Source organism: Ovis aries, chromosome 1, assembly GCF_016772045.2.
Source record: "Ovis aries strain OAR_USU_Benz2616 breed Rambouillet chromosome 1, ARS-UI_Ramb_v3.0, whole genome shotgun sequence".
Lineage (NCBI taxonomy): Eukaryota > Metazoa > Chordata > Mammalia > Artiodactyla > Bovidae > Ovis > Ovis aries.
Genome location: NC_056054.1, coordinates 242,819,107 through 242,842,031, shown reverse-complemented (window position 1 = coordinate 242,842,031; position 22,925 = coordinate 242,819,107). Strand labels below are relative to the sequence as shown.

Genomic DNA, 22,925 nt, shown 5'->3' with positions numbered 1-22,925 from the left:
GGGGTGCCCTCCCGCCCCGCCCCTGCGCTGGGAGCTCCGCAGTCGGGGTCAGCGGTTCCTGGAGGCGCGGCCGCGGCTTGGAGCCTGCTAGCAAGTAAAAACATCAGGCGCAGGAAATGAGGAAGAATTAGTTGTCACCGCTCTCCTGTGAGGTGAGGAAAGAGATAAGAGCAAGTCGACGGCGGCCTGTAATCCGAGAGGCATTTTCTTGAACCTGTGAGGCAGGGCTTCCTGACAGAGATTTCGGAGTCCAGGAAGGAAAAGAAAAAAAAAAAAAAAAACATTCTTTCGTAAGAACCCTGTTAATTTGCATCTGTCCCACCCCCCCAACCCTTTGGCTTGGAGACTTGGCTTTGGCGATGCAGTGCTGGCTGGAAACACTGGGGCGCGGGGCCCAGGCATTTGTTTTCCTTTCCACAGGGCTGGAGGAGGCCAGTTTGATGTTGGAGGGAGGAAGCAAGGGGTGCCAGGAGAGAGCGATGGAGGAGCTGAGTTGCCTATGTTTTCTGAGAGAAAAATGGCATTTGTTAACTACTGTTGTTAGGCACAAGTATTGTTTTCAAACTACAGACGTTCAGGTCTGTGGTCCACGGGGAAGAAAACAACCCACCGACAGGAACTGGGGGTCCCTGACACTGTAAAGAAACAGAACTGGACAAAAGTAAGTTAGATTAAATTCTAAAGAGAGCTTGGCAGTGCCCCCACTAAGGGAGAAGTTTAGTTAGGGGAAAGCATATGGGAGTGGAGTACTGGAATTTTCCATCTTTCTTTTATGTATGGTATTTGCAATCATGCGTGCGAAATAGATTTTTTAAATTCTTATTGTATCTCTCTGTAGTAATTACATGGGACATTAGCCACATACTGAAATAATGTTAGATTGAAAGCATAAAACGGAGTGGTGTCAAAAACTACAGCTAAATATGATACTACCTGTTAGTTTTGTTTTGAATTCATGAGAGTGATTCAGAAATGGAGTTTATTAATGCAAACATCCATGGTGGTCACATGAACGAGCCCCAGTAATTCAAGAGTGAAACATGTCTCATGGAACATCCTGCTTTGGGGAGGGATAAAGAAACAGTTGAAAGTAAGGCATATGCCCCAAATCCCAAGTTTTGAGAGGAAAAGTAATGATGAAACCTATGTCTTTCTGAAATTCCTGATCTGGTGATGATCCAATTCAGATCCTTCAGGGGACGAAAAATTCTCTCTTTTTTTTGTAGTAATCGTACTTTCAGTTCAATTCCGTCGCTCAGTCGTTTTCTACTCCTTGTAACCCCATGAACTGCAGCACACCAGGCTTTGCTGTCCATTATTAACTTCCAGAGCTTGCTCAACCTCATGTCCATCAAGTCGGTGATGCCATCCAACCATCTCATCCTCTGTTGTCCCCTTCTCCTGCCTTCAATCTTTCCCAGTATCAGGGCCTTTTCAAATGTCAGTTCTTCGCACCAGGTGGCCAAATAATTGGAGCTTCAGCTTCAGCATCAGTCCTTCCAATGAATATACAGGACTGATTTCCTTCAGGATTGACTGGTTTGATCTCTTTGCAGTTCAAGGGACTCTCATGAATCTTCTCTAATACCACAGTTCAAAAGCATCAATACTTTTGTGCTCAGCTTTCTTTATGGTCCAACTCTCACATCCATACATGACTACTGGAAAATCCATAGTTTTGACTAGATGCACCTTTGTCAGTAAAGTAATGTATCTGCTTTTTAATATGCTGTCTAGGTTGATCATAGTTTTTCTTCCAGGGAGCAAGAATCTTTTAATTTCATGGCTGCAGTCACCATCTACAGTGATTTTGGAGCCCAATAAAATAAAGTCTCTCACTGTTTCCATTGTTTCCTCATCTGTTTGCCATGAAGTGATGGGACTGGATGCCATGACCTTACTCTTTTGAATTTTGAGTTTTAAGCCAGCTTTTTCATTCTCCTCTTTAACCCTCATTAAAAGCCTCTTTAGTTCCTCTTCACTTTCAACCATAAGGGTGGTGTCATTTGCATATCTGAGGTTATAGATATTTCTCCTGGCAATCTTGATTCCAGCTTGTGTTTCATCCAGCCCAGCATTTCACATGATGTGCATTGCATATGAATTAAATAAGCAAGGTGACCATATACAGCCTTGCCATACTCCTTTCCCAATTTGGAACCAGTCCGTTGTTCCATGTCTGGTTCTAACTGTTGCTTCTTGACCTGCACACAGATTTCTCAGGAGGGAGGTAAAGTGGTCTGGTATTCCCATCTCTAAGAATTTTCCACAGTTTATTGTGATTCACACAGTCAAAGGCTCTAGTGTAGTCCTAAATCCTATTTTCAGTGCTCCTTAGCTACATCTCTTTGTATTATTCTTTTTACTGTTTTTTTTTTATTACATTACCACAGTCTGCTTAGACTTAAAATTTACATAAAATTAAGAAATTTGCAAAGCACTTTTCAGTGCCTCAATCCTGTATGTCATTGCTATAGTGTTTTACCTGCACATAAATTATAAACTATGGAATTTAATGTTAGGTTTTTCTAAGGCAGTCAGTTGTCATTTATAATTATTAACAGGTGAAAAATAGTTTTCACATTTATTCACAAATATGTAATAATGTGCTCTTCATTTTCTTCTTATAGATAAGGAGTTTTGTCTGTTTTTACTTCCCTTCAAGATGGGTAATTTCCTTTAGTATTCCTTGCATTCTTGTATTCAGTATATCTTTCCCCTTTTCCCCTTGACTTTTGCTTCTGTTCTTTCCTCAGCTATTTGTCAAACCTCCTCAGACAACCACTGAGGTTGCCTTCTTGCATTTCTTTTTCTTTGGAATGGTTTTGGTCACTATCTCTGTACAATGTTACAAACCTCCCTCCATAGTTCTTTAGGCACTCTGTCTACCAGATCTAATCCCTTGAATCTATTTATCACTTTCACTGTATAATCATAAGGGATTTGATTTATGTCATAGCTGAATGGCCTACTGGTTTTCCCTGCTTTCTTCAATTTAAGCTTGAATTTTATAAGAAGGAACTCATGATCTGAGCCACAGCCAGCTCCTGGTCTTGTTTTTGCTGACTGTATAAAGCTTCTCCATCTTTGGTTACAAAGAATATAATCAATTTGATTTGGGTGTCAACCATCTGGTGATGTCCATGTGTAGAATCATCTCTTATGTTGTTAGAAAAGTGTGTTTGTTATGACCAGTGTGTTCTTTTGATGAAATTCTGTTAGGCTTTGCCCTGCTTCATTTTGTACTCCATGGCCAAACTTGACTGTTACTCCAGTTATCTCTTGACTTCCTACTTCTTCATTCTAATCCCCTATATGAAAAGGACATCTTCTTTTAGTATTAGTTCTAGAAGGTCTTGTAGGTCTTCACAGAACCATTTGATTTCAGCTTCTTTGCATTTGTGGTTGGCACATAGACTTCGATTACTGTGGTGTTGAATGGCTTGCCTTGGAAACAAACCAAGATCATTCTGTCGTTTTTGAGATTATAACCAAGTACTCGATTTTGGACTCTTGTTGACTGCGAGGGCTACTCCATTTCTTCTAAGGGATTCCTGCCCACGGTAGTAGATATAATGGTCATCTGACTTAAATTCGCCCATTCCTGTCCATTTTAACTCACTAATCCCTAAGATGTTGATGTTCACTCTTGCCATCTCCTGTTTGACCACTTTCAATTTATCTTGATTCATGAACCTAACATTTCAGGTTCCTATGCAATATTGTTCTTTACAGCATCAGATTTAACTTTTACCACCAGACATATCCACAACTAAGCATTTCCACTTTAGCCCAGCTGCTTCATCCTGGAGCTATTAATAATTGTCCTCTGCTCTTCCCCAGTAACATATTGGACACCTTCCGACCTGGAGGACTCATATTCTGGTGACATATCTTTTTGACTGTTCATGGGGTTCTCATGGCAAGAATACTGGAGTGGTTTGCCATTCCCTCCTTCAGTAGACTATATTTTGTCAGAACTCTTCACTATGACCTGTACATTTTGGATGGCTCTGCATGTCATGGCTCATAGCTTCATTGGGTTATGCAAGCCCCTTCGCCACAAGACTGTGATCCATGAAGGGGAGTTTTGGTTTACATATATTTAAATTGCTTCCCAGGTGTTGTGGTAAAGAACCTGCCTGCCAATATAGGAGATGTAAGAGATGCGGTTTCAATCCCTGGGTTGGGAAGATCCCCTGGAGGAGGGCATGGCAGCTGACTCCAGTATTCATGGCTGAAGAATCCTATGGACAGAAGAGCCTGGCAGGCTACAGTCCACTGGGTCGTAAAGAGTTGGACACAGCAGAAGCAACTTAGCACACATACAGTCATATTTAATATAATTGCTAACTCTCTCTCTTATCAAATGTTTCTTAGCAAAGAAATAGCTGGGCAAAACTCACATGATGGAATTAAAAAGAATTAATGAATGTTCTCATTTAAGTTTTTTAAAAATAATACTTAATGATCACACAGTTCTTTATAAATTACTTTTGAAACTTCAAGTTTACTTCATCTTTAACCTTTATCAAGCCCAAATTAAACATGAGAAAACTTAAACTGAGAGACTTAAATAATACATTTATAAGTTTGCTCTATGTTGTTGAATGACTTTATGAATATTTTTGCAGGGATTTAATCCAGATATTTTGACTTTAAGTCCACTGCCCTTTTTATTATATCAGTTGATAGCTATTAAAAATAAAACCCTAATTGGTAAGCTTCTAGCATTTATGCAAAGTAAATAAAAATCTAAATGGTTGAGTAGACTCCGTGCTCAGTATGATTTAGCCTTCTCCTGTGTCTTGATGTAAACTCAGTCTCCATTAGGAGATATCCAGTGTCCAATCAAGGAAGGGCACCTAGTTTTACTATAATCTGCAGTGCTCAGAATGTGTTTGAAGTATCACTTAGTTCCTGGGACCTCATCTCAAATAGGTTTGTAGAACTTAAAGTATTTTAAAGAGTCATCTTAGAGTTTGTCTGGATATATGCCGGGGGCCAGCGTGAGGAACTCCGCCCATGGCAAAGGTCATGAGGAAGGAGGCTTGGCATACGCAAAGGCGTGATCAAGCCCCAGGAAACCCCCTGTTCCTGAGCATCTACCCCAAAACCAGAGTCTGTTTTATGCTCTCCCCCATAACCGTTTCTCTCGGAGAAGGAGTAAACGTGCAGATCCAAGGCAATAAAAATTCCTGGGCGTGACAAGAGTGTTTCAGCTTACAGACTCCTCTGAAGGTTATCTAGCCCACCTGTATAGGTTCGTCCGGCCACATGTGGTTGTTTACAGCCTCCCAACCTGAGAGGCACGAGATGTTTTAGACTTACTAAAGGCAAATTCTTTTGGGGAGTTGGAAATTATTAGTATAGTGGGTTGGTTAGGAATTATATTGGTGAAGGGTTTTTCATTTGTTGTGCCAATAATTTCTGCTAATTCCCTACCCTGGGTGTGACAAAGGTGTTTCAGGTCAAACCTCTCTGCTGACAGACTAGCTTGTGTGACAGGATTATCCATACTCCTGCCACTATGCAAGTGATTGTTTACTACCTCTTAACCATAAATAGCAGAGAGTTTTGGAGTATTTTGAAAGTCTTAATTAGCATAGGGCTTTTTCTCATTGTTGAGTCAATGATTGCCACCAGGCCTCCGTATCCTTAGGCACCTGGGAATATATTAATCAATGTATTTGGAATATAGAAAGGAAATATAGTAGTTTTTAAGGTTAGCAATACTAGACTTTTTGAGTTAATGAATTTTCTCTTTTGTAATAGATCACTGTACTTTGTTATAAATCACTGTGTCCTTGCTATGTAAAAATGTAACTTTATCACTATCTTAAGGCTAAATAGATCTTAAGGGGAACATTGGTGAAAGGATTTTCATTTGTTGGGCTGATGTTTGCTGCTAAATCTCCATATTCCCTGCCCTTATAATGAATGTAACTAATGTATAGGAGAAATAAGTATTAACCTTTAAGCATATAGGAGAAATAAGTATTAACGTTTAAGATTAATCATGTTAACCCTGGGTTAAATAAATTCCTTTCTTGATTGTAACTCACTACACCCTCACCCTATAGGAATGTAACTTTATTTGGAGGGTGGTGCCTGGTTTAAGAAAAAACACCCTTGGAAAAAATAAGTTTTTTGGTTATCAGAAAGAAAGGATCATAAAGTGTCAGCAGGTCTCAAGGCCAGAAGATGATGTAATATCCCTAAGACCTTTTTTTTAATATATTTATGTGAAGCACCTGATTTTGATGAAGGTCAGGACTGCTGACCCCAGCGTGACTCTGTATTCATCCCTATGTGTAACAAAAGGTATATAAGCAAACCCCAAAATAAAGAAATTGTATCAGTTTCCAGAAAGACTGATTCCCCCATGTCGTTTCTTTCTTACTCCCCATTTTTCTGGCTGAATTCCCATCTGGAGCATGGATGCTATTCCATGTAAACCAAGTTATTCAGCCTCTTTTTCTCCACTAATTTTCCCACTACACTATCTGTTTCTAATCTCTCTATATATCTGTAATTAAATATGTATTTTTCCAAGAACGCTGACACCGTCCCCACCTTCGAATCACCCTGGATCCACCGGGGCTGGACCCCGGCAGATATATGACTTTGTTTGAAGAGCAGAGGATGTTTAGTCCAGAAGAAAGATTAGATTTGGGAATAAGGAAAAGATACCCAGTTATCTTAGAGTATTTGAACTATGTAGAAGTAATTTTGTATCTCAGTGTGTTAGAGCTGAAAATAAGGACTAGAATTTGCAGGGGAGGATGACATATTTTCAGTCACTTTCTAATTCTTACTACACTCCAGAAGCTTCAAAGAACACCTGTCAAATACATTGTACAGAAGATTCCAGACATGCATCCAGCCCCAAGCAGTTTAACTTGAGACGAGAATAGAGAGACTCATCTCTTAGTGCAAGACTTTATATTAGATCCAAAACTTTGACCATGGAAAGAGTTTGCCTCCAAATACTGATAAGGTGATGATAGTGTTAATGTTGATGTGATGACAGTAAATTATACCAATCATGTGTTTTCACATTTAAAAAGTTGAGTGCACTACAGTCATTCTCTTGTTCTTTATCACTTTGCCATGTAATATCCTTTGGCATTCAAGAGACAAACAGGAAAGCTGAGGCTTAGTTAATGCCCTCAACTTAGAAACTACATCTTTAAGAGAGAGAGTACCCTGGAGCTAAAAATTTAATTCTTGGCCTGCAGTATCCTGGGAGAGGTTAGAGCAGACAGCCTTTCCTGAGCAAATTTTTCTGTTGAAAGCTATATGGTGCTCACTGAAATTGAGTTGTTTTGTCCTTGCAGTATCATTTTTAATAGCAGAGCGGTATAAAGATCCAAGTATTCATCAATACAGAAATGTAGAAACAAATTGTGGTATATCCACAAAATAGAACAGTCATTATAAAAATGTACTGACTTAGAAACTGCCTACTATAAATATATATTTTTTTAAAAAAACAAAATACAGAATGGCCTCATGGAAAAATAGGAAGCAAATAAACAAGCACCCCTTCTCCCTAAGAAAACAAACAAACAAAAATCTGCTAAATCACACACAGACACATACACACACGTATATTTGAATAAACATAGAGAAAAGTTTGGAAGTATATGATTAAATACTGGGGGATAGGATTGGAGGGTGTAAGAAACTTCATCTTTATATACTTTTGTTAAAGTTTATTTTAGCAAGCATTTTTTGCTTTTACAAGTAGTAATATTTTTTAAAAAGCTGGTATCAAGGTTATGGAAAGTAAACATGACAATTACTTTTTAGTAAATAGTTATTATTTGCAAAAAGAGCTCCCTGACCTGAGCAATGTCAGAGCTCCACTTAACAAGAGCACTGCAGACACAGATGAACACCACTGATTCCTTTTTTCTGTGTGAGTTCAGCCAGGGAATGAGGTGCCATGAATCCTCTGAGTGGAAAAGTGGAGTCATCCAAGCCCTCCTGACCTTCAAAGTCAAGAGGGGAACTGGCACATTCCGCTGGATCTCATGGCAGTTCCAGACTGAAATACAACCTTCTGGCCCCCATTTCAGTGAAATATGGAATCCCTCATAAATAACACTCCTTATTTTATAATCGATAACTTTTAGGTGGTGAGAGGTATACTTTTCTATTTTACTGCCTGACCTGAACTAATTATAGGATGACTCCATTTTATTTTTTTTTTAAGCTTTCATTTTGTACTGGGGTATAGCCGATTAACAATGTTATGATAGTTTCAGGTGAACAGGGAAGGGAGTCGGCCATACATATACATGTATCCATTCTACCCCAAACTCCCATACAGGCTGCCATATAACACTCAGTAGAGTTCCCTTTGCTATATAGTAGGAACTTGTTGGTTGTCATTTTAAATATAGCAGTGTATACATGTCCGTTCCAGATTCCCTAACTATCTCTTCACTCCATCCCTCCCCTCACATCCGTAAGTTCATTTTCTAAGTCTGTTTTGTAAGTTCATTTGTATCATTTCTTTTTAGATTCCACATATAAGTATTCATATGAGATTTCTCCTTCTCTGTCAGACTTACTTCACTCAGTATGATAATCTCTGGGTCCATCTATGTGGCTGCAAATGGCATTATTTCATTCTTGCTAATGGTTGAGTAATATTCCATTGTATATATGTACCACATCTTCTTTATCCATTCTTCTGTTAACGGAAAATTATGTTACTTCCTGGTCTTGCCTATTATAATGCTGCAGTGAACATTCAGTTCAGTTCAGCTCAGTCGCTCAGTCATGTCCAACTCTTTGCAACTCCATGAATCACAGCACGCCAGGCCTCCCTGTCCATCACCAACTCCCGGAGTTCACTCAGACCCACGTCCATCGAGTCAGTGATGCCATCCAGCCATCTCATCCTCTGTCGTCCCCTTCTCCTCCTGCCCCCAATCCCTCCCAGCATCAGAGTCTTTTCCAATGAGTCAACTCTTCACATGAGGTGGCCAAAGTACTGGAGTTTCAGTTTTAGCATCATTCCTTCCAAAGAAATCCCATGGCTGATCTCCTTCAGAATGGACTGGTTGGATCTCCTTGCAGTCCAAGGGACTCTCAAGAGTCTTCTCCAACACCACATTTCAAAAGCATCAATTCTTTGGCACTCAGCTTTGTTCACAGTCCAACTCTCACATCCATAGATGACCAGTGGAAAAACCATAGCCTTGACTAGACGGACCTTTGTTGGCAATGAAGATTAGGGTGCATGTATTTTTTCAGATTATGTTTTTCTCCAGATATATGCTCAGGAGTGGGATTGCAGGGTCATGTGGTAGCTCTATGTTTAGTGTTTTAAGGAAGCTCCAAACTGTTCTCCTTAGTTTTTGTGCCAATTTACATTCCCACCAGCAGTGGGCAGTATACGGGTTCCCTTCTCTCCACACCCTCAGCCCTTAAAAGGGAAAGGCACAAGCAGAGAGAGGGAGAAGCCTTGGAAAGTAGCCAGGATGGTATTGAGTCTGGGGCACTAGTCATTGCTTTTCCTATCAGTCCCATGTTATAAGGGTTGTATCAGTAGTATAGAAATCCTTTGTTGGCTTTGCACCTAATAGCATCCTGGGTTTGCAAAGCTCTCCTGCCCCAATAACTCAACTGTCTCCCACAACATGCCTGGTGTCTAGAAGAGCTATATCAACTGTAGTTTACTCATGAGGAAACCAAGACTTAGAGGAATAAAAGCAATGACCCTCAAGTCACTCAGCAGTTTGGCCACAAAGGTCATATCAGAATCACATCTCTTTTTTCTGCTATCTCCTATAGCCAGAGCCTCATTTTTATCTTTGCTTCGGTTTCCAAGGTAGATTTTGTTTTATAAAAGGGATCTGCTGCTTTAAATGTGTGAAAGCTGATGATCCAGAATAATGTTTCCAAATCCCCAACTGATATTAACATTCATCATTCAGGAATGACAGATTGGAATTTCCAGGAATTCTCAGAAATTCTTGAAATCAAAAATTATTCTACATTTTCATAACACTGTATTTACATGCTTTCAAATAATATGGTCATAGTAATAGTGAATAATTTTCTGTGGTGGTATGATGTTAAAATTTTCAGCTGTTTTCAGTAAAACGTGTTTTTATAGTTTGTTTTTATTATGAACCAATATATCATGACATGATTATTTTAGTAACAGGTAAAAATGATCTCTACTTGGTATAGATAGCAGATATAGAAAACATTTAGAAGAAGGGAACATTAAAGCAAAATAAATGCCAAATGAAATCACTTAAAATTTGAAAAAGAATGCCACAATTTCTTGGTATATGAAAGTTATTATTTTTTAATGAACTTTAAAAACACAAAGTATTAATTGTTCCATCTGATAGTCTTGATCTTTGCTTAGTGACAAATATTCCAGACAGAAAAATGTCTTTCATTTTGTTTGATGGTTGAATGAAAGATAAAAGTGTGCCCCTCATATCTTCAAGTGTTAGAGTACTTACTTCACAGAAGCTCCTGTCCTTGGAAACAAGACTTTTTTTTTTAGCTGCACTTGGTCTTGGCTGAAGCACACAGAATCTTCTATTTTCGCTGAGGCATGCAGAATCTTTTAGTTGTGGCATATGGGATCTAGTTCCCTGACCAGGGATAGATATTAGGCCCCCTGCATTGGGAGTGTGGATCTTAGCCACTGGACCACCAGACTTGAAGTCCAAACAAGTTTTGAACCACTCTCCTTTTGCAGTCTTAACAGGTCAACTGGAATTGAGTTTTGTAATATAGCTTTATGTCTTTACAAGTGTCCTATGTCATTTAGATTTGGGTACTTCCACCTTTTTGGGTGATTTTATAAACAGTGAGTAGATGTTAGGTTCCCTGGACTTGCAGTTAGACAAGACCAGCTCTGCTACTTGATGTGTGGGTGCTCCTATTTATGTCTTCCTCTGGAGTAACGAAATATTAATAAAGCTTACCATCCAAAGTTGTTTGAAGTATTTAACATAATATACAGTAAACAATAAGTGCTGAAAAGATATTAGTTGTTTTGATTATATTCATACTCGTTTCAGGAAAGTATGTTTCCATAGCCTTGGATAGCTCTGTGAAAAATCCAGTGACAGCTTTGTGTTATACAGCTTTTTCGGATTGTTGGTTTGTCAGTTGTCTATAATAAAGTACTGTTCTTTGAAAAATATCATCAGGTACACAAAATTCATTGTAAACTATCATATTAATTCTTGTAATAAATGCTATCTATTGGGATGTAGAAATAGCTTCATTTTAATTTCTTTCTTTTGTCATCTTCTTTGCAGTATAGGAAAGTGAGAATGGAATTTGGTCAAGAAATTTGCTCTTGTGGAGCAAGAATTCTGTGAAGGTGATGACAGGAAGATAGCTCACTATCCTCCACCATCAACTGCTATGTGTCTGTTTCTCCTGAGTCAAACAGATGCTGATGCCTGCAGGAGTCTGTGTGTAGGTGAGGTCAGTGTGTTTCATGGTCACCATGGTGTGGACAACTGATGCAGAACCATTAACTCTTGGACTGGATTATTCCTGGAAGCCAGAGTTCACATAGAAAAGCCAAGAAGAAACTGAACAGATCTTTCCTGCTCTGTGCAGAGGGGATTAGCAGTACACTGAGTCATCAAGAGTTTTTCTCTGGGTACCTCATTAAAGAACTATCGACTTGCTTGGTTTTATTCTATCAGTCTTCGCACAGTCAAAGCCAGTGAACTACATGATCTGGCAACTTGAACATCACCTCCCATTGCTCTCTTACTCTTACTTTACAGCAGTCAGTGGCATCAATCTGATTCTTGAATATCAGAGTCACACTCCTATCCTAGGTTCTTTGTAACTGCTGTACCATCTGTCTTTTTCAAGCAATATGTAATATACTTATTTAAAATTTTTGTATCTATGAATGCACTCATTACCTTTGTTTTCTGCCTCTCTCAAGCAATGTCATCTCCACCAGTCCTTGAAAAAGCAAGAGTTACAAAAAATACTATGCACAATGGGGACAATTTTGGAATTTAGGAATATATTTAACAAAAAAATTGATAAAACCTTTATGAAAAAGAGTGAAATTTTAATGAATGTTGTAAAATATAGGAACTATAAGCAATGATTTTGGATAAGAAGAATCAATATTTTAAAAATATCAACTCATTAAAATTGATATGTTAACAATGCACAACAATTTCCAACTTTTAAAGAACTGGCTAAAATAAACTTTTAATATACAGAGGAAAACATAAATGTTCATGAATAGACAAGGAAAATACTGGAAATGTAATTCAGTGTATAATTCACAGTAATAGAGCCATTGAATATGTTTTCTGATGACTCAATATGAAAAATGATTTTGCCAACTATGTCAATTAGCTTTCAAATCTGATTTATCAGCAACTCAACTATAAATACTCACAAACATATTTGTAGAAGGAAATGACAACCCATTCCAGTATTTCTTGCCTGAAAAATCCCATGGACACAGGAGCCTGGTGGGCTATAGTCCAAAGGGTTGCAAAGAGTTGGACTCAACTGAGTGACTAAGCACACACATACAAACATATTACAACTATTAAAAGTTTTGCTAATCTATTTCTATTCTTGTTTAATCCTCATAGTATATTGCTTCCTACCATAATTATACTGTGGTTACTTTTAAATCTTAGGGACACAGACTACCAGAAATGGATTTATTTATAGGTTCTAAAAGCAAATAGTAAAAAAAATTTAAAAAATAAGTCTAGTAATTTCTAGTGAATAGATAGAGTTGCTTTGCTTTCAATGTTTGTATATATTTTTTCTGATTCAGTATGTTACCTGTGGGTCTAGTGCTTTCTGAGTTAATGCAACAAGAAAGAAACTCTGTCCATGGCCCTCCCTTTGAATTTAGTCAGATATTTCTGTTCAACTTCTCTCAACCATTAATTCTTATTATGTTCACAATATTAATAGCAACATTCTTAATATTTTTCTGGTTGTGAAAATAATCCATATGTATTATGAAGACTCAACCAATACAGAAGAGAAGAAACATATACTCAAACATACACACACATACCCACACAAGTGCGGGATAGAAGAGAAAGTTGAATTCATTCCTAATTTCAAGATTGTACTTACTAAATGCAAAGCAAACAATTCCAGACTGGGCATATGTGAAATTTAGGTATTGCAGACTGTCTAGCCAAATCCATCTTAACTGACCAACCTGTGTCAGTACACTGTGCCAACCTCTGTACCTTTCTGGATTGATAACATGTATCAGGAACCATTTGTCTTCCTCCCATCTCCTTTTCTTCAGTCCTGGCAATTCATCTAAATTTTCTACTCCCATCCCTTTGAAATGTCTGCCTCCTATGTCTTCAATTTCTTCTTCCCTTCTTTCCTTTCTTTCCCTTAGCCAAAATTTAGGCTTATCCCTCCCATCCAAAAATAATCTGTTGTCACTACTTTTCCCTGTATCCACCATAGAGTCTCTTCTCATGTCTTAACTAAAAACTGTTTCTGCTATCTTATTTTCCATTTATTTCTCAATTACTTATAATCTGCCTTGGTTTGCCAACTCTCTGTGGCAATGATTCATAGTTTACCAATGTCCTCTGTATTTCCAAATTCACTGAAAATGATTGTCTTTATTTACGCATCCTCTTTGGCTTTCTGTTCCCTGACATCACATCATTCTGGTTCTTACACTTTTGCAGTTGTTTGTCTCTTTTACATTTCTTGCACAACACTTAAATGCCCATGTTCCATAGTAGCAAATTATTTGTTAAAATTAGATGGATAATCTCATCTTTGAAAATGTTTTTAATGATTACCCACATATACAAAATTCCCCAAACTCTAGTTCCTACAGAGATCTCTGACCTCAACTACAGATTCATGAACTTGGTTAGCTATTGGATATTGGCATTTGGGTATGACTGTGGCATCCCAAATTCAACAGACTTAAAACAAAACTGATTTTACCTTAGGTACCTTCTTGTATGTTCCCTGTCTTAACTGGTAGTACCATAATCCACTTAGTTAGAAACCAGGAGTTTTTCTCAAAATTTCTCTATCTTTCAGGTTCAGATCAAGATAGCAGAGTAACAGGACGTGGAACTCAACTCCTCCATGAACATATCAAAGATACATCTACATGATGAATAATTGTTACTGAAAACTGGTAGGACTTCTGTACGACCAAAATGGTAAGAAATAAAAATTGAGTAAAAAGGGGAGGAAAGTGATTGAGCTGGGACCTGTGCCCCTGGGAGGCCTCTAGTCCTGGGAATCTCCACAAGGGAGACAAGCCTCCTTGGCTGGTTGGAAGACACTGAAACAAACAAAAGGGCTGTGGGAAGCTTGGGTTCCATTCATGAGGAGTCTTCACATGCTGGCTGGCCCCTGAGGCTGGACAGAGAGAGGTCTGTTCTAGTGACCACCGGGTTTTCCACAACTATGCTACACGTCCTCCAGCCCAGGCCAAGTGAATGCTAAGGCCCTACTCACTCATGTCATGTTATGGCACTGGATCCAGAATGACCACAACCCAGTAAGACATGACCATGGGATGCAGAGGTGGCCCAGTCCCAGGACAGAGACTGTTTTGGGTAGGGGTGACTATTGCTTGTGTTTACTCAAGGAGTGCCTCAGAAGTAGCCCAGATCTGTGATGGGGCTGCGCCACAATAGCTCACCTTGCACACATGCAGGGAATCCACACAGGCCTCACCTGCCCTGTGAGGCAGTTCCATGACAGGGCAGAGATGGCAGAAATTGGAGCATCACAGTCAGTGAGGGACAAAGGGAACTTACATCCAGAGCTGCATGGGTTCCTGCACACTCCTGCACAGCTCCTGAGCAGAGCCGTGGGTTCCTGCACAGATAGAGCATATGTACTCTGTCTGCACATGGGCCCCACTTGCTTCAGCACTCTCCATCTCCAGGACAAGGGTCCTGGTATAAGAAGAAGGAAAAATATACCTTTAAAGGGAACAGAGCAAGCTTGGGCCCAACTCACAGGGTTTCTGCTCTAGCAACTTGGGATCAGACCCTGCCCCTAATAAGGTAGTGATGGCCGCTGAGCAGATGGAAAGATGTGCCTCACACTGCATAACAGCTCTAGCCTCTTCATCTCCAGCTCCACATTCCAGCAAGGTGATAGCTGCCAGTACAGAGGGTCCCAAATAAGATGAACCCAGACAGACCCACATTAAGACTTATCATAATAAAAATAGTGGAAGTTAAAGAAATCTAGACACAGTAAGACCAAAAAAAAAAAAAAAAAAGTCATGTACAAGGGAATCCCCATAAGCTATTAGCTGATTTCTCTGCAGAAACTTGGCAGACAAGATGGGAATAGTGTGATATATTCAGAGTGCTAAAAGGGAAAAACATGTAACCTAGGATACTCTACTCAGCAAGATTATCATTCAGAATAGGGGACATACAGAACTTCTCAGACAAAGAAAAGCAAGGATTCATCAATACTAAATGTACCCTAAAGGAAATGTTAAAAAGTATTTTCTAAATGGAAAAGAAGGAAGAATCTATAGAAAAGGGAAAATCCCACTAGGAAAGGCAAATATATAGAGATGATAGGATCAACCACCCAAATAAGCCAGTATGAAGATTGAAAGACAACAAAAAAAAGTAAAAATAGCTATAACTAAAATAAACAGTTAAGGGATAAACATAAAGTTATAAAATATGTCATCTGCTGGGAGCCACCACAGGAGATCCCACCCATGACAAAAGTCATGTGGAAGAGAACTGTTAAGCAAGGCTTCAGAACTCAACGGGCTCCCTAGGCTTTCTCGAACATCTACCCCAAAACCAGAATCTGTCTGTTTTACTATTTCATGACTTTCACCAACTCCTCTGACATTAACAGGGGGCTATTCCTGACCACCTTTCTCTGGAGAAAATCAACCTAGGGCTATAGCTAATAAGTCTTCTGGACATGAAAAGAATATTTCCAATCAAAACCCCTCTGTTAGCATTTTAGCTTGCTTGGCAGATATATCCAGACTCTTGCAGCTACGCATGTGATTATTTACATCCTCCCAACTGTGAGAGGCATGGAAAGCCTAAAACATAGAGCCTTTCAAAGAGTTAAAAGTTATTAGAGTAGTGTTAATGTAGGATTTCATTATTTGGCCAGTGCTTCTTGCTAAGTTCCCATATCTCTTATCCACTGTGCACCTGGGAATGCATTAGTTAACATAGTTAGAAAGTAAGAAAAACAAGTGTAGCCTTGAAATTAACCACATCAGACTTTTGAGCTAATTGGTTCTTTCTTGTAACTCACTGCACCTTTACTCCATGAGAAATGTAACTTGTTTAATACTTTTTGAGGCTGACATAGATTAGAAATATAAGAAAAAACATTCCAAGGGAAAATAAGTTTTCTGGTTCAAAAGCCTCTATCAAAAGAGGGTCATAAAATGTTCACAGGCCTTCAAGGCCAGAAGATAATGTACACAATATTGTTTATGGGAAAGGTTTGCAGAAAAAATCCTGGTTTCGATAAAGACAAAACAGGTGTAATGTTTGGGCTGACTCTGTATGACTTTGCATCTTTCATTTCCCTCTATGTACAAGTAAAGGTATAAAAGACCCTTTTGAAAATAAAAACAATGGGCCTCGCTTGAAAAAGCTTGGTCACCCCGTGTTTTTCTTTTTTTTCTCTGTTACTTTCTTTTTCAGGCTGATCTCTTGGAACATAGAGGCTCCCTGTGTTCACTTATCTGCCCGGGTTTCTAAGACCTGAACGGGAAGACGTTCTGCGTCTTCACTCCCTCGGGAGACCGGGAAGGCACCTGTGGCCTCCATGAACAGGGCAAACTTCTTGTCTTGAAGTTTTATTGGCTTTCTATGTAAACCAAGGAATATCAGCCTCTTTCTCTCCTTTATTTTCTCATCTATAATATTCTTTCCTTATCTCTCTCTAAATCAATCGCCGACGCCGTTTTTCCTTCAGGTTCCCCTGGATCCTGCGGGGGCTGGACCCCAGCAGTCATCAAAAACACAATGTCGGAGAGCAGAGGAAAGAAATGGAGATCATTCAGGATTGTTTGAACTTAAATGACTCCAGCTTAAAATAAGTAAATATAGGTCATCATTTATGAACCCCAAGATAAACACAAATCAAAAACCTACAACAGATATACAAGAACTAAAAAAGAAGGAGCATCATCATACACTAAAAATGTCAACCGCAAGGGAAGAAACAGAATAAAGAAGAACTACAAAAACAACTGTAAAGAAAGTAATAAAATGGCATTAATTACATATCTATCTATAGTTACTTTAAATGTCAATGATTAAATGCCCCAATAAAAAGACATAGGGTTGCACATTGAATAACAAACGGCATGGTACTGGCACAAAAACAGATATATAGGTCAACAGAACAGAAAAGACAGCCCAGAAACAAACCCATGCACCCTCTGAACAATAAAGCAACAACAAATGAGGCAAGGATAAACAATGGAGAAAAGACAGTCTAACAAGTGGCATTGGCAAAACTAGACAGCCATACATAAAATAGTAAGATTAGAACATTTTCTTACACCATATACAAATATAAATCCAAACAGATTAAAGACTAAAATGTAAGACCCGAAACCATAAACAGCCTAAAAGAGACACAAGCAAAACACTGACTGACATAAATTACAGAAACATTTTTTGAATTTGTCTCCTGAGGCAAAAGGAATAAAAGCAAAAATAAATAAATGGGACCTAATGAAACTTAAATGATTTCGCACAGTAAAGGAAAGCAATGACAAAAATGAATGACAAAATGACAGCTTCCAGAATGGGAAAGTTATTTGCAAATGATATGACCAACAAGGGGATAATATCCAAAATACATGAACAGACAACTCAATGTGAAGAAACAGCCCAATCATAAAATGGGCAAAAGGTCTGAGTAGACATATTTCCAAAAAAGATATACAAATTATTTACAGTCACATGAAATGCTCAACATCAGTAATTATTAGAGAAATGAAGTCAAAACAATGAGATACCATCTCATACCTGTCAGAATGGCTATCATCAAAAAGTCTACAAATAACAAACGTTGGCAAGAACGTGGAGAAAAGGGAACCCTTGTATACTGTTGGTGGGAATGTAAATTGCTGCAGTCAATATGGAAAACAGTATGGAGGTTTCTCAAAAAAAAAAAAAAATAGAACTACCATATGATCCAACAATTCCCCTCCTTGGTATATAACCAGAACAAATGCAAAAACACTAATTCAAAGGATTCATGCATCCCACTGTTCATTATAGCACTATTTACAATAACTGAGATATGGAAGCAACCCAAGTGTCCATCCACAGACAAATGAATTAAGATGTGGTATATAAGTATGTGGTGGTTGTGATGTGTGTACTCACTTGTATCTGACTCTTTGCAACCCCAAGGACTGTAGACTGCCAGGCTCCTTTGTCCATGGGATTTCCCAGGCAAGAATACTGGAGTGGGTTGCTATTTCCTTCTTCAGGGGATCTTCCCAACCCAGGGATAGAATGTGCATCTCCTGCATCTGCTGAACTGGCAGGCAGATTCTTTACCATTGAGCCACCATGGAAGCCCATATGTTGTGTGTGTATAAAACAGAATATTACTCAGACATAAAAAGAATGAAATTCTGCCACTTGCAGCAATGTGGACAGACCTAGAGAATATTACATTTAATGAAATGTCAGACAGAGAATGATAGATACACTATGATAACACTTACATGTGGAACTTGAAAAAAAATATAAGGATTATGTATAGAAAAACAGAAACAGAGTCATCAATATAGAAAACAAACTTGTGGTTACCAGTACAAAGAGAGAATGGGGAAGGGGAAGTGAGATTTAGGCATGATACCCCTTGTCCAAGGTAAGAAAGAGCAGCTGCGCTTTGCTGGAGCAGCCATGAAGAGATACCCAAGTCCAAGTTAAGAGAAACCAAAGTAAGACGGTAGGTGTTGTGAGAGGGCATCAGAGGGCAGACACACTGAAACCATAATCACAGAAAGCTAGTCAATCTGATCACACACCACAGCCTTGTCTAACTCAATGAAACTAAGCCATGCTGTGTGGGGCCACCCAAGACAGGTGGGTCATGGTGGAGAGAGCTGACAGAATGTGGTCCACTGGAGAAGGGAACGGCAAACCACTTCAGTATTCTTGCCTTGAGAACCCCATGAACAGTATGAAAAGGCAAAATGATAGGATACCTAAAGAGAAACTCCCCAGGTCGGTAGGTGCTAAATATGCTACTGGAGATCAGTGGAGAAATAACTCCAGAAAGAATGAAGGGATGGAGCCAAAGCAAAAACAATGCCCAGTTGTGGATGTGACTGATTATAGAAGCAAGGTCCGATGCTATAAAGAGCAATATTGCATAGGAACCTGGAATGTTAGGTCCATGAATCAAGGCAAATTGGAATTGGTCAAACAGGAGATGGCAAGAGTGAATGTCAACATTCTAGGAATCAGTGAACTAAAATGTACTGGAATGGGTAACTTAACTCAGAAGACCATAATATCTACTTCTGTGGGCAGGAATCCCTTAGAAGAAATGGAGTAGCCATCATGGTTAACAAAACAGTCTGAGATGCAGTACTTGGATGCAATCTCAAAAACAACAGAATGATCTCTGTTCATTTCCAAGGCAAACCATTCAATATCACAGTAATCCAAGCCTATGCCCTGACCAGTAATGCTGAAGAAGCTTAAGTTGAACAGTTCTATGAAGACCTACAAGACCTTTTAGAACTAACACCCAAAAAAGATGTCCTTTTCATTATAGGGGACTGGAATGCAAAAGTAGGAAGTCAAGAAACACCTGGGTTAACAGGCAAATTTGGCCTTGGAATATGGAATGAAGCAGGGCAAAGACTAATAGAGTTTTGCCAAGAGAATGCACTGGTCATAGCAAATACCCTCTTCCAACAACACAAGAGAAGACTCTACACATGGACATCACCAGATGGTCAACACCAAAATCAGATTGATTATATTCTTTGCAGCCAAAGATGGAGAAGCTCTATACAGTCAGCAAAAATAAGACTGGGAGCTGACTGTGGCTCAGATCATGAATTCCTATTGCGAAATCCAGACTTAAATTGAAGAAAGTAGGGAAAACCGCTAGACCATTCAGGTATGACCTAAATCAAATCCCTTATGATTATACAGTGGAAGTGAGAAATAGATTTAAGGGCCTAGATCTGATAGATAGAGTGCCTGATGAACTATGGATGGAGGTTTGTGACATTGTACAGGAGACAGGGATCAAGACCATCCCCATGGAAAAGAAATGCAAAAAAGCAAAATGGCTGTCTGGGGAGGCCTTACAAATAGCTGTGAAAAGAAGATAAGTGAAATGCAAAGGATAAAAGGGAAGATATAGGCATCTGAATGCAGAGTTCCAAAGAATAGCAAGGAGAGATGAGAAAGCCTTCCTCAGTGATCAATGCAAAGAAACAGAGGAAAAGAACAGGATAGGAAAGACTAGAGATCTCTTCAAGAAAATTAGAGATACCAAGGGAACATTTCATGCAAAGATGGGCTCGATAAAGTACAGAAATGGTATGGACCTAACAGAAGAAGAAGATATTAAGGGGTGGCAAGAATACACAGAAGAACTATACCAAAGGATCTTCACAATGAAGACAATCATGATGGTGTGATCACTCATCTAGAGCCAGACATCCTGGAATGTGAAGTCAAGTGGGCCTCGGAAAACATCACTACGAACAAAGCTAGTGGAGGTGATGGAATTCCAGTTGAGCTGCTTCAAATCCTGAAAGATGATGCGTGAAAGTGCTGCACTCAATATGCCAGCAAATTTGGAAAACTCAGCAGTGGCCGCAGGACTGGAAAAGGTCAGTTTTCATTGCAATCCCAAAGAAAGGCAATGCCAAAGAATGCTCAAACTACTGCACAATTGCACTCATCTCACATGCTAGTAAGGTAATGCTCAAAATTCTCCAAGCCAGGCTTTAGCAATACGTGAACCATGAACTTCCAGATGTTCAAGCTTGTTTTAGAAAAGGCAGAGGAACCAGAGATCAAATTGCCAACATCCACTGGATCATCAAAAAAGCAAGAGAGTTCAAGAAAAAAAACATCTATTTCTGCTTTATTGACTATGCCAAAGCCTTTGACTGTGTGGAACACAATAAACTGTGGAAAATTCTTCAAGAGATGGGAACACCAGACCACCTGACCTGCTTCTTGAGAAACCTATATGCAGGTCAGGAAGCAACAGTTAAAATTGGGCATGGAACAACAGACTGGTTCCAAATAGGAAAAGGAGTATGTCAAGGCTGTATATTGTCATCCTGATTATTTAATTTATATGCAGAGTACATCATGAGAAATGCTGGGCTGGAAGAAGCACAAGCTGGAATCAAGATTGCCAGGAGAAATATCAATAACCTCAGATATGCAGATGACACCACCCTTATGGCAGAAAGTGAAGAGGAACTAAAAGCCTCTTGATGAAAATGAAAGTGGAGAGTGAAAAAGTTGGCTTAAAGCTCAACATTCAGAAAACTAAGATCATGGCATCTGGTCCCATCATTTCATGGGAAATAGATGGGGAAACAGTGGAAACAGTGTCAGACTTTATTTTGGGGGGGCTCCAAAATCACTGCAGATGGTGATTGCAGCCATGAAATTAAAAGATGCTTGCTTCTTGGAAGGAAAGTTATGACCAATCTAGATAACATATTAAAAAGCAGAGACATTACTTTGCCAACAAAGGTCCATCTAGTCAAGGCTATGGTTTTTCCAGTGGTCATGTATGGCTGTGAGAGTTGGACTGTGAAGAAAGCTTAGCACTGAAGAATTGATGCTTTTGAATTGTGGTGTTGGAGAAGACTCTTGAGAGTCCCTTGGACTGCAAGGAGACCCAACCAGTCCATTCTAAAGGAGATCAGTCCTGAGTGTTCATTGGAAGGACTGATGCTAAAGCTGAGACTGCAATATTTTGGCCACCTCATGTGAAGAGTTGACTGATTGGAAAAGACTGATGCTGGGAGGGATTGGGGATTAGGAGGAGAAGGGGACGACAGAGGATGAGATGGCTGGATGGCATCACTGACTCGATGGAAATGAGTTTGAGTGAACTCCGGGAGTTGGTGATGAACGGGGAGGCCTGGCATGCTGCAGTTCATGGGGTCACAAAGAGTGACTGAGTGACGGAACTGAACTGAACTAATGAGATTAAGAGATACACTACTATGTATAAAATAGATAAGTAACAAAGATATGTTGTATAGCACAGAAAATTATAACCATTATAACATCTTTTAATGATGTATAATCTGTTAAAATACTAAAGGCCAACTTCTCAAATGCACACATGGCTCCTCTGCCTCTGTCACCCTTGCTCCCAATACTTCCCAACAATATGTTCGTCATAATCCAGTTGCTAGCAAACTCCCTTTCACTATGCTATTTGTTTTTTCTACTCCTCGTTTAATTTTATTCCTTTGTTTTGGATTTTTTTCCTGCTTCCAGCTGCCATATCTGCCTTTTACCTGGCTTTTTTGCTTAGTTGGTAAATCATGTCTGAGTCTTTTGCAACCCCATGCCAGGCTCCTCTGTCCATGGGATTCTCCAGGCAAGAATACTGGAATGGGTAGCCATTCCCTTCTCCAGGAAATCTGCCCAACCCAGCAGATGAACCTGGGTCTCCTGCATTGCAGGCAGATTCTTGACTGTATAAGTCACCAGGGAAGCCCACAGCTTCTATGTCATGCCTGGCTCAGGTCTTACTCCCAAGTCTTTCTAAGTTTTCTTGCTATTCTTTCTTAACCCCACTGTGTTAAATTTTCTTTCTATGGATGTTTCTGTCATGATCCTCATACAGTATGTTACAATTAGCTCTGTAGGTTTACATACTGTCTTCCAACG

The 22,925-nt window shown here is 39.2% G+C and overlaps 1 long non-coding RNA gene across 2 annotated transcripts; it reads left to right on the top strand.

Annotated features, from left to right (window-relative positions):
• The first annotated feature begins 38 nt into the window (after positions 1-38).
• Positions 39-22,368, top strand: LOC114110055 (uncharacterized). Of its 2 annotated transcripts, none has more exons than XR_003586437.3 (3): positions 39-152; positions 11,307-11,473; positions 14,080-22,368. It is a non-coding gene; the product is annotated as an uncharacterized LOC114110055 (long non-coding RNA). The 2 variants fall into 2 exon arrangements; XR_003586440.3 differs by having other exon boundaries at positions 11,307-11,478.
• The last annotated feature ends 557 nt before the right edge of the window (positions 22,369-22,925 follow it).